Raw genomic sequence first — 13,574 nt, 5'->3', positions numbered from 1 at the left:
TAAAAACCCCCACACGGCCCATATATACACTGCCTGGCCGAAAAAAAAAGTTGCCACCTGGAATTAACTAAGCAACTAACTAAACTAAGCATGCAATAACTATCCTATTGGATAGATACTGCATGTGCCCAAAGAATGAGCTCAGCTGACTACCTGAATATACTGAATGACCAGGTCATTCCATCAATGGATTTTTTCTTCCCTGATGGCACGGGCATATTCCAAGATGACAATGCCAGGATTCATCGGGCTCAAATTGTGAAAGAGTGGTTCACGGAGCATGAGACATAATTTTCACACATGGATTGGCCACCACAGAGTCCAGAACTTAACCCCATTGTGAATGTTTGGGATGTGTTGGAGAAGGCTTTGCGCAGTGGTCTGACTCTCCCATCATCAATACAAGATCTTGGTGAAAAATGGAATCTTGTGACATTGCAGAAGCATATCGAAACAATGCCACAGCGAATACGTGCCGTAATCAAAGCCAACAAAATATTAAAGTGTGTGACCTTTTTTTTTTGGTGGCGACTTTTTTTTTGGCCAGACAGTGTATATTCACTGGATAACTGATAATGTATTAACAAAAAAAAAACATCGGTCTGCTGTCCCCTGCCAGCTCTAAGCCCAAGAACTGAGTGATCTTATGACCACTGATCTTTAGCTTTTCAATCAGTTTAAGTAGAGAACAGTTGCTGTCAGTCACTCTCTGCTCTGCCCCTCCAGTGCTCACTGGAGCGCCGGACTGGGGAGGAGGTGGGAGCGGCTGCCTCTGGTTCTCAGCTGCGCTTTAAGAGACTGAGCCAGCTGCTAGCTTCTTTAGCCCGCTGTCAGCTGATTCTGGGTCACAGGAGAGCACAAGCAAACAAGCTTTTGACATACTTCTCTTTTAACCGCTTGCCGACTGCTCATTATATATTTACTGCGGCAGTCAGCCCCTCACAGGCAGAGCGACGTAGGTTTACGAGGCTAGCCTGTGAGGCTCTGGGGAGCGAGCGCGCGCCGCCGGAGGCACGCTCCCGCGTGGTCACGGACCCCCCCGCGCGCGTGTGACCGGCAGACCCGATGTCCGCCGGTCACTCGGCGATCGTCGGTGGAGAGGGAGAAAGGCAGGCTGCCTGTCATTCTCCCCGGTGTAGGAATCGTGATTATACGGTTCTACTATGTAGGACCGTTGATCACTGGTCCTACCCCTGAAGCCACAGCCAATCACAGTTAGAATCACGTCCCTAGGGACACACACCACCCCTCCCTCTCAAAAAAAAGGTAACCCCTTCACTGCCAGTGTAATTTTACAGTAACAGTGCATATGTATAGCACTGATTACTGTAGAAATGTCACTGGTAACCCCAAAAGTGTCAAAAATGTCAGTCAAGGGTCCGATCTGTCCGCCACAATGTCGAAGTACCGCAAAAAAATCGCAGATCGCCGCCATTACGCGTTAAAAAAAAACAACAAGAATGACAAAAATCTTTCCCTTTGTTAGTAAACTCAATAACTTTTGCGCAAACCAATCAAAATACGCTTTTTGTGATTTTTTTTTACCAAACATATGTAGCATAAAACAAATTTGCCGAAAATGTTAAAAAATTGTGATTTTTATATTTTTTTGAGGGGGGAATTTCATATAAAAAAATGTGAAAAATATTGTTATTTTTCTTCATCAATTTAGGCCAATATGTATTCTGCTATATATTTTTGGTAAAAAAAATCCCAATAAGTGTATATTGATTGGTTTGCACAAAAGGTATAGCATCTATAAACTGATATATTTTTATAGCATTTTTATTTATTTTTTTTCTTACTAGTAATGGTGGCGATCAGCGATTTTTAGCGGGACTGCATAAATCGGACATCTAACTGACACTTTTGACACTTTTTGGGGACCAGTGACATTATTACAGTGATCAGTGCTAAAAAAAATTGCACTGTCACTGCACTAATGACACTGGCAGGGAAGGGGTTAACATCAGGGGCGATCAAAGGGTTAAGTGTGTCCCTAGGGGCTGCTTGCTAACTGTGTAGGGAATGGACTCACTGGATGAACACAGAGAGCAGTATTCCTGCTTAGCAGGACCACAAGATTACTGTGTTCATCCCTGACAGAACGGCAAGCTGCTTTGTTTACATGGGCAGATCGACCTTCTGCCTCTCCTGGGGATTATCACGGATGGCCGGCGGACATTGGGTCCGCCTGACCCATTGATTGACATCCCCGCTAGCCAATTATGGTCGCGCCATCTAGTGACTATTGAAGGAAACGACGAACAGGTACATTGATTGGCGCAATAGAGCCACACTGCCGCAGAAAAAACACAGGGGGGGGGGGGGGGGGCGGTCGGCAAGTGGTTAAGCATATTTGGAATGGATCCACGATTGCTAGGTTTGATTTGTAACTGTTTTTATGTGTAATAGTTTAATAGGTGAAGGGGTTTATATTTGGTGTTCTAACAGTCTTACCTTTATGGTGGTTTTGTGATTGTATATGATATTTGTAGTTTGTCCATAAGACATCTATTATACTTACTTATATGTAGTGGTACATACATTTTTACAGGAACAATTGAGGTTGTAGTAGTTTGCTTAGTAGTCCTTGTCCTGCACATCTAATAGTGTTGGTTCAGTTTATTAATTAGAAGGTATTATAATGTGTAGTTAATAGAGTTGAGCGGACACCTGGATGTCCGTGTTCGTCGGGTTCGGCCGAACTTGAAAAAAAAAGTCCGGGTCCGAGTCCGTGTCCCGGACTTTTTCCGAACTTTACCCGGACACCGAACCCCATTGAAGTCAATGGGGACCCGAAATTTCAGGCACTAAAATGGCTCTAAAACACCAATGGAAAGGGCTAGAGTGCTGCAAATGGCAGCAAAACGTAGTTAACCTCCCTGGCGGTATGATTATGTCAGGAATTATATACCAAAAGCGGTACAATTTTTTTCATGGAAATTTGGCGTTATGTATTATAGGCCTACAATTCTTAGTAATTACTGACTTAAACCTGACCAAAACAAGAGTCTAGTAGACATCCCAGATGTGATAAATTTGAAACACAAACGCATGAATTATAATCGAATCAATAATATAATTTTATTATATAATATATATAATAAAATTATATTATTGATTAGATTATAATTCATGCGTTATATATTATATATATATATATATGTGTGTGTGTATATATATATATATATATATACACACACACACACACATATATATATATATATATATATATATATAAAAAATATATAATTATAATCGAATCAATAATATAATTATATATATATATATATACATATATATATATACACACATACGTGTGTATATAGGTATATGTATGTGTATATATATATATATAATATAAAATGTGTTATGTGTTTGTGTTTTGTGCAACGTTTTTTTAATTTCCCTCCCTAGTTCCGCTCCCATGCAGCATTGCTGCTGCAGGGAACGGAACTAGGAATTCATCACACCGACAGACGAACGGCGGGACTCTCGGCTGGCAGTCACAGCAATGAGAGATCATCGCTGGATCGCCAGGAGAAGGTAAGAGACACCGCTGTGCTCTCTGCACATTCACCCCGAGCGTGACTCGGGGATACCGATCCTAACCTAAAAAATCCACCCCGAGTCACGCTCGGGATTACCGTCAGGGGGGTTAAGAGCATGACAAGTGCTCTGCAAACAAATGTGGATAGGGAAATAACTTAAAACAACAAAATAAAACAGAAAAATAAAAACATTTTCTTCATCTGTGAAGGACAAGGCCCATATGGAGTAGGAGGGAGGTTGAGGTGGTGGTGGATGTGGCGGTGTAGGTGGAAGCAGCGGTGGAGGAGGACGAGGTAGCCAACACTGCTTTTTTTCAGTCATTTTAAATGAGGGTACACCCCAAAAGAGTGAGAAAGATCAAAAGTAGAACAATGGCTGGGTAAGATCGGTATCCATCTCTATTCTGCACAAGGTATGGAAAAGTCCTGTGGGATCCATGCCTGGTTCATTTTAATGAACGTGAGCTTGTCCACATTGTCTCTGGACAGGCGGCTGAGCTTGTCTGTGATAACGCCCCCAGCCGTGCTAAATACACGTTCAGATAATACACTGGCTGCAGGGCACGCCAGCACCTCCAAGGCGTAAAGGGCAAGCTCAGGCCATGTGCCCAATTTGGAGACCCAGAAGTTGAAGGGGGCAGACCCGTCATTCACTACATGTAGGCGTGTGCACACATACTGCTCCACCATGTTGGTGAAATGCTGCCTCCTGCTAAGACGTTCCATATGAGCTGCTGGTGCTGCTGTTTGTTGTGGCGTGCTGACAAAGCTTTTCCACATTTCGGCCATGCTAACCCTGCATTCTGAGGTGCTGGTGGTGCCCTGGTTGCATTGGCGACCTCTTCCTCCTCCTCCTCTGCCCTGGCCTTGTGCTTCCACTGTGGCCCCGCTGTCAGGTGGGAATGCCAGCAGTATCGCGTAGAAGTGGGATAGTTAAGCTGACAACGGCGTCATCGGCACTGGCCATGTTGGTGGAATACTCAAAACAGCGCAACAAGGCACACAGGTCTCGCATGGAGGCCCAGTTATTGGTGGTGAAGTGGTGCTGTTCCGCAGAGCGACTCACGCGTGCGTGCTGCAGCTGAAACTCCACTATGGCCTGCTGCTGCTCGCACAGTCTTAACAGCATGTGCAAGGTGGAGTTCCACCTTGTGGGCACGTCACATATGAGGTGGTGAGCGGGAAGGCCAAAGTTACGCTGCAGCGCTGACAGGCGAGCAGCAGCAGGGTGAGAACGCCGAAAGTGCGCACAGACGGCCCGCACTTTCTGCAGCAGCTCTGACATATCGGAGTAATTTTTAAGGCAACGGATGTGCGTCAAACTGGCTAGGCCCAGAGCTGCTATGAGATTTCGCCCGTTATCGCACACCACCAGGCCGGGCTTGAGGCTCGCTGGCAGCAACCACTCATTTGTCTGCTGTTCCATGCTCCTCCACAACTCCTGCGCGGTGTGTGGTTTTTTTCCCCCAAACAGGCAAGTTTTAAAACTGCCTGCTGTCGTTTACCCCTGGCTGTGCTGAAGTTGGTGGTGAAGGTGTTACGCTGACCGGATGAGGAGGCGGTAGAGGATGAGGAAGCGGAGTAGGAGGAGTTAGGAACAGGAGGCAAACTGAAGCGCCCTGCAATCCTCGGTGGTGGAAGGACATGCGCCAAATTGCTATCCGCCTCAGGCCCATCCGCCACTGCATTTACCCAGTGTGCCATTAGGGAGATATAACGCCCCTGACCGTGCTTCCTGGTCCACGTATCGGTAGTTAGGTGGACCTTGGCACAGATGGCGTTGCGCAGTGCACACCTGATTTTTTCCCCCACTTGGTTGTGCAGGGAAGGGATGGCTTGCCTGGAAAAGTAGTGCCGGCTGGGCACGACGTACTGTGGGACAGCCACCGACATAAGGCTTTTAAAACTGTGCGTCTCCACCAGACGGAATGACAGCATTTCAAAGGCCAATAATTTTGAAATGCTGGCATTCAGGGCCAGGGATCGCGGGTGGGTAGGGGGGTACTTCCTCTTCCTCTGAAGTGTTTGGGAGATGGAAAGCTGAACGCTTCCACGGGACATTGTGGAGATGGTTGGTGACCCAGGTGGTGGTGTTGCTGACAGATCGTCTGTTTGCGGGGTGGCAGGTGCCGGTATCACTACAGAGGTGGATGGAGAGGCCCGAGACTGCAGCAGAAGAGGAAGCAGGAGGAGCCAGAGACCATTCTTGGTTTTGAAGGTGTCTACTCCACTGCAGCTCGTGCTTTGCACTTAGATGCCTGATCATGCAGGTTGTGCTCAGGTTGAGAAGGTTAATGCCTCGCTTCAGGCTCTGATTGCACAGGGTGCAAACCACTCGTGTCCTGTCATCAGCACATTTTCTGAAGAACTTCCATGCTAGAGAACTCCTTTGAGCTGGCTTTGGTGCGCTCGGTCCCTTGCTGCATTGGGCAGTAGCAGGCCTAGTGTCTAGGGCACGGCCGCTCCGCTTCTGCACCCTGCTCCCTCTTCTGCTGTGCTGGTGGCTCTGTGCGAACACCGCCTCTTCCTCCAAACTACTCAGGTCACCTGCATGACCTTCATTCCATGTGGGGTTGAGGACCTCATCGTCCTCCACATCATCTTCCACCCAGTCTTCACCCCTGCCCTCCTTGTCGGTCTCCACAATTCTGAGTGCCGCAGCAGTTGGCACCTGCGTTTCGTCATCATCGGAGACGTGCTGCGATGGTCCTTCCATGTGCTCATCTTGAGATATAAGTGGTTGGGCATCGCTGCACTCAATCTCTTCCACTGGTGGGGCAGGGCTAGGTGGATGGCCCTGGGAAACCCTGCTGAAGGAGTCATCAAAAAGAAGAAGAGACTGCTGCATGACTTGGGGCTCAGACTGCTTGCCTGATTTGCAAGGGGGTGAGGTGAAAGACGGTTGGACATTGGCTGCAGGTGCCAACTCTGACCTTTCTGCAGTAGACTTGGTGGGAGAAAATGTGAAGGAACTGGAGGCACTGTCAGCAACCCAATCTACTATCGCCTGTACTTCTTCTGGCCTCATCACTTCTAGAGGCGCATGATGCCCTACCAAATACTGCTGCAGGTTCTGTCGCCTACACACACTTGAGGAAGGTGTTTCACTTGTGCGTGTAGCTGGCACAGATCGACCACGTCCTCTCCTTGCAACAGGAGCTCTACCAGCAGCACCACGACCCAGGCCACGGCCCCTATTTGACGGTCTCCTCATATTTCTGTAATTTATGATCTTGCCCTAGAAAGGTGTTTATTGAATAGCGGAACAAAACAACAACAGTATCGCACGGGTGTATCTCACAGTCAAATATGCAAACTATGCCGCAATTTAATTTTTTTTACCCCAAAAGGGTGTTTATTAAATAGCGGAATAGAAAAACAGTATACAAATACAACGGGTGTATCTCACAGTCAAATATGCAAAGTATGATGCAAATTAAATTTTTTTCACCTCAAAAGGGTGTATATTAAATAGCGGAATAGAAAAAAGGATATAAAACGGTGTATCTCACACGTAAAAACACAGACTAGGCCCCGATTACAATTTTTTGTACCCTAAAGGGAGGATGAGGAAGAGGAGTAGGAGGAGTTCGGAACAGGAGGCAAACTGAAGCACCCTGCAATCCTCGGCGGTGGAAGATGCGCCCCAAAAGATTGGAAGGTGTATCTCACACGTACCGATACAGACTATGCCGCAATTTAATTCTTTTTACCCCAAAGGGTGTAGATTGAATAGCGGAATAGAAAAATTTTTATAAAACGGTGTATCTCACACGTACAAACACAGACTAGGCCCGATTACAATTTTTTGTACCCTAAAGGCAGGATGAGGATGAGGAGTAGGAGGAGTTCGGAACAGAAGGCAAACTGAAGCACCCTGCAATCCTCGGTGGTGGAAGATGCACCCCAAAAGATTGGAAGCTGTATCTCACACGTACCGATACAGACTATGCCGCAATTTAATTCTTTTTACCCCAAAGGGTGTAGATTGAATAGCGGAATAGAGAAAATTTTATAAAACGGTGTATCTCACACGTAAAAACACAGACTAGGCCCCGATTACAATTTTTTGTACCCTAAAGGCAGGATGAGGATGAGGAGTAGGAGGAGTTCGGAACAGAAGGCAAACTGAAGCACCCTGCAATCCTCGGTGGTGGAAGATGCACCCCAAAAGATTGGAAGCTGTATCTCACACGTACCGATACAGACTATGCCGCAATTTCATTCTTTTTACCCCAAAGGGTGTAGATTGAATAGCGGAATAGAGAAAATTTTATAAAACGGTGTATCTCACACGTACAAACACAGACTAGGCCCCGATTACAATTTTTTGTACCCTAAAGGCAGGATGAGGATGAGGAGTAGGAGGAGTTCGGAACAGGAGGCAAACTGAAGCACCCTGCAATCCTAGGCGGTGGAAGATGCGCCCCAAAAGATTGGAAGGTGTATCTCACACGTACCGATACAGACTATGCCACAATTTAATTCTTTTTACGCCAAAGGGTGTAGATTGAATAGCGGAATAGAAAAAATGTTATAAAAAGGTGTATCTCACACGTACAAACACAGACTAGGCCCCGATTACAATTTTTTGTACCCTAAAGGCAGGATGAGGATGAGGATGAGGAGTAGGAGGAGTTCGGAACAGGAGGCAAACTGAAGCACCCTGCAATCCTCGGCGGTGGAAGATGCGCCCCAAAAGATTGGAAGGTGTATCTCACACGTAGCGATACAGACTATGCCGCAATTTAATTATTTTTACCCCAAAGGGTGTAGATTGAATAGCTGAATAGAAAAAAATTTATAAAACGGTGTATCTCACACGTACAAACACAGACTAGGCCCCGATTACAATTTTTTGTACCCTAAAGGCAGGATGAGGATGAGGAGTAGGAGGAGTTCAGAACAGGAGGCAAACTTAAGCACCCTGCAATCCTCGGCGGTGGAAGATGCGCCCCAAAAGATTGAAAGGTGTATCTCACACGTAGCGATACAGACTATGCCGCAATTTAATTCTTTTTACCCCAAAGGGTGTAGATTGAATAGCGGAATAGAAAATATGATATCAAAAGGTGTATCTATCTCACACGTACAGACCCAGACTAGGCCCCGATTACTATTTTTTGTACCCCAAAGGCAGGATGAGGAGTAGGAGGAGTTTGGAACAGGCAGGAGGCAAACTGAAACACCCTGCAATCCTCGGCGGTGTAAGATGAGCCCCAAAAATTGGAAAGGTGTATCTCACACGTACCGATACTGACTATGCCGCAATTTAATTCTTTTTACCCCAAGGGTGTAGATTGAATAGCGGAATAGAAAATATGATATCAAAAGGTGTATCTATCTCACACACGTACAAACCCAGACTAGGCCCCGATTACTATTTTTTGTACCCCAAAGGCAGGATGAGGAGTAGGAGGAGTTCGGAACAGGCAGGAGGCAAACTGAAACACCCTGCAATCCTCGGCGGTGTAAGATGAGCCCCAAAAATTGGAAAGGTGTATCTCACACGTACCGATACAGACTATGCCACAATTTAATTCTTTTTACCCCAAGGGTGTAGATTGAATAGCGGAATAGAAAATATGATATCAAAAGGTGTATCTATCTCACACGTACAGACCCAGACTAGGCCCTGATTACTATTTTTTGTACCCCAAAGGCAGGATGAGGAGTAGGAGGAGTTCGGAACAGGCAGGAGGCAAACTGAAACACCCTGCAATCCTCGGCGGTGTAAGATGAACCCCAAAAATTGGAAAGGTGTATCTCACGCGTACCGATACAGACTATGCCGCAATTTAATTCTTTTTACCCCAAGGGTGTAGATTGAATAGCGGAATAGAAAATATGATATCAAAAGGTGTATCTATCTCACACGTACAGACCCAGACTAGGCCCCGATTACTATTTTTTGTACCCCAAAGGCAGGATGAGGAGTAGGAGGAGTTTGGAACAGGCAGGAGGTAAACTGAAACACCCTGCAATCCTCGACGGTGTAAGATGAGCCCCAAAAATTGGAAAGGTGTATCTCACACGTATCGATACTGACTATGCCGCAATTTAATTCTTTTTACCCCAAGGGTGTAGATTGAATAGCGGAATAGAAAATATGATATCAAAAGGTGTATCTATCTCACACATACAGACCCAGACTAGGCCCCGATTACTATTTTTTGTACCCCAAAGGCAGGATGAGGAGTAGGAGGAGTTCGGAACAGGCAGGAGGCAAACTGAAACACCCTGCAATCCTCGGCGGTGTAAGATGAGCCCCAAAAATTGGAAAGGTGTATCTCACACGTACCGATACTGACTATGCCGCAATTTAATTCTTTTTACCCCAAGGGTGTAGATTGAATAGCGGAATAGAAAATATGATATCAAAAGGTGTATCTATCTCACACATACAGACCCAGACTAGGCCCCGATTACTATTTTTTGTACCCCAAAGGCAGGATGAGGAGTAGGAGGAGTTCGGAACAGGCAGGAGGCAAACTGAAACACCCTGCAATCCTCGGCGGTGTAAGATGAGCCCCAAAAATTGGAAAGGTGTATCTCACACGTACCGATACTGACTATGCCGCAATTTAATTCTTTTTACCCCAAGGGTGTAGATTGAATAGCGGAATAGAAAATATGATATCAAAAGGTGTATCTATCTCACACGTACAGACCCAGACTAGGCCCTGATTACTATTTTTTGTACCCCAAAGGCAGGATGAGGGGTAGGAGGAGTTCGGAACAGGCAGGAGGCAAACTGAAACACCCTGCAATCCTCGGCGGTGTAAGATGAGCCCCAAAAATTGGAAAGGTGTATCTCACACGTACCGATACAGACTATGCCGCAATTTTATTCTTTTTACCCCAAGGGTGTAGATTGAATAGCGGAATAGAAAATATGATATCAAAAGGTGTATCTATCTCACACGTACAGACCCAGACTAGGCCCCGATTACTATTTTTTGTACCCCAAAGGCAGGATGAGGAGAGGGAGGAGTTCAGAACAGGCAGGAGGCAAACTGAAACACCCTGCAATCCTCGGCGGTGTAAGGTGAGCCCCAAAAATTGGAAAGGTGTATCTCACACGTACCGATACTGACTATGCCGCAATTTAATTATTTTTACCCCAAAGGGTGTAGATTGAATAGCGGAATAGAAAATATGATATAAAATTGGTGATTTTTCAATAGCACATGTGAACACAGCAGTGTCTTATGTCAGTCAGCTCTGCTGCAGGCTATGAAGGGAAAAAAAAAAAAGAAAATTCCCCTTTAAGTTTGTAATTTTTAAATAGATTAGTACAGACTATGCCACAATTAAATTTTTTTTAACCCAAAATGGTGTATATTGAATAGTGGAATAGAAAAAAGTGTATAAAATTGAAAATCACTCAATAGCACATGTGAACACAGCAGTGTCTTATGTCAGTCAGCTCTGCTGCAGGCTATGAAGGAAAAAAAAAAAAAAAGAAAATTCCCCTTTAAGTTTGTAATTTTTAAATAGATTAGTACAGACTATGCCACAATTAAATTTTTTTAACCCAAAAGGGTGTATATTGAATAGTGGAATAGAAAAAAGTGTATAAAATTGAAAATCACTCAATAGCACATGTGAACACAGCAGTGTCTTATGTCAGTCAGCTATGCTGCAGGCTATGAAGGGAAAAAAAGAAAATTCCCCTTTAAGTATTGTAATTTTTAAATAGATTAGTACAGACTATGCCACAATTTATTTTTTTTAACCCAAAAGGGTGTATATTGAATAGTGGAATAGAAAAAGTGTATAAAATTGAAAATCACTCAATAGCACATGTGAACACAGCAGTGTCTTATCAAAGTCAGCTCTGCTGCGGGCTATGAAGGGAAAAAAAAAAAAAGAAAATTCCCCTTTAAGTTTGTAATTTTTAAATAGATTAGTACAGACTATGCCACAATTTAATTTTTTTAACCCAAAAGGGTGTATATTGAATGTATATTGAATAGTGGAATAGAAAAAAGTGTATAAAATTTAAAATCACTCAATAGCACATGTGAACACAGCAGTGTCTTATCAAAGTCAGCACTAAAGCAAAAACTCTGCACACAACTGACTGATAAAAATAGATTTTTTTTCTCCCTCCTCCTCAGCGGGCTTAACTGAGGGCAAAACGATTGTGTTCACTGCACCAACCCCCACACAGCAAAATCGATGTAGAACACTGACCCTGCCTATTCTACAGCCTCACCCTAATATTCTTGATAAGAGCGTTCACTGGTACTGCACAACCAACCCCCCACACAGCAAAATCGATGTAGAACACTGACCCTGCCTATTCTCCAGCCTCGCCCTAAAATGCCCTAATAACTCGCCCTGCCTGCACTCCGACCTGTCCCTGCATTCTTTTCGGACACAATACAATTTTTCACTGTCTGTCCCTAATCAGCAGCCAGCACGTATGATGTGTGCTCTCTCCCTAATACTACAGCAGAATGACGCAGCGCGCTGGGTCTCGAAATTATAAAGACATGGTCACATGCTTCAGATGGCCAATCACAGCTACTAATACATTAGTAGGCATGGCTGGGATGGCTTAAGGCACACCAGTTAAACGCTTGTTGATTGGCTGTTGAAAGCCCGCCATTAAAATGGCCTCTCCTCACTGTGCTACCATTGCACTGACATTTGCGGTACCTGTGCTCTGCATTATTTAGATGGACCTGGTCAGCTGTATAGCAATTTAAATCAATAAATGCACAGGAATTGGAAGCAACTTTTTTAAATCACTTTATTTATATATTTATTTGTTTTTGTTGGACTTTCATGGATCATGATGTCCTCAACCACTATGCAATCAGTTGATGTATGCCAACAAGTCCCTCCACTTTGAAGATCACCAATGAGGTACACAGGTGCACTTAGCCTCATTGTGGGTGTAGGGTCTGCCATGTGACTGTATTTTGCACGCATTGGGTGGTTGATTTAACTATTTGACTTTACATAATAGACTTTTGCATAATACATTTTTTGTCTGGTAAATATATTATTGAAAGTGCTTTGTTAAATCTGTTCGATAAGTGCAAAAGATACATGTTGAGCCCGTCAAAAATTGATTGAGCTTCTATCTCTGCCTCTAAAATCCACCCTCTACTAAAATCTGAAGCTGTGTTATCAGCTTTGCCCAGTTCACCTGAGTGAACTACAGAACACAAACCCAAACTTATATTGTGTTGATGAAGGAAGGGGTGGTAGTCTGTAAGCCTTACTGCCTTGGAGGTAATCCTGCTTCTCCATAGAAACTGTTGTCAACCTAGAACAGGAACAAATCATAAAACAACTACCAAAGGATAATTATTTGGGACATTTTAGGTATTAAACTTGTTAATAAAGTCAATAAACCAATAAAATCCATGTGTCTTTATTATATCTCAGGCATATCTTTTTTTAATTTAAACATACAATATTAGTGCTGCTCCAGTATGTATTTTACAACAATCTGTACATCACATACCCTCGCATATTCAGTTTCTAACCATCATCAACCTTGGTTTGTCTATATCTGTAAAACATCATAAAATATACTATGACAACCCTTATCAACTAAGTCATCTGAGGAACTTCTCAATGCATTTCCTGAGCCAAGTGGCGCACTTCTACAGGAGAAATACAGGGGTAAATGTTTTAATAGCAAATAATGTATTACAAGAATGTCGGAAACACCTTTTAAAATGGCATTCAGAATGGCAACCGCACCTCTATCCACCAGGCAATAGGCCACAAGGAAAAGGAAACAGAAGGACTGGGAAAAAGCCCCAAGAGGATAGGTATAGGTGTAAGCTATAACCCCTTGATGTTGTTTCTTTTTATATGTTGGTTAATGGGTTTGCAGCTATAGGTGACAAACACATCCCTCTCGTTTAAATCCTGGGCATAGCCATGTAGGAGAGACTATTTTTTCAAAAAATAATCCTAAATTGCTGTGTTGCTATTAATATTTTTGCGTGATTTTATAGCATAGATATTTATGTGTTAGATTTTAAGACCTGT

Source organism: Pelophylax lessonae, assembly GCF_965119305.1.
Source record: "Pelophylax lessonae genome assembly, chromosome: 8".
In the NCBI taxonomy this organism is placed as follows: Eukaryota; Metazoa; Chordata; class Amphibia; order Anura; family Ranidae; genus Pelophylax; species Pelophylax lessonae.
This window is presented reverse-complemented; position numbering follows the sequence as displayed.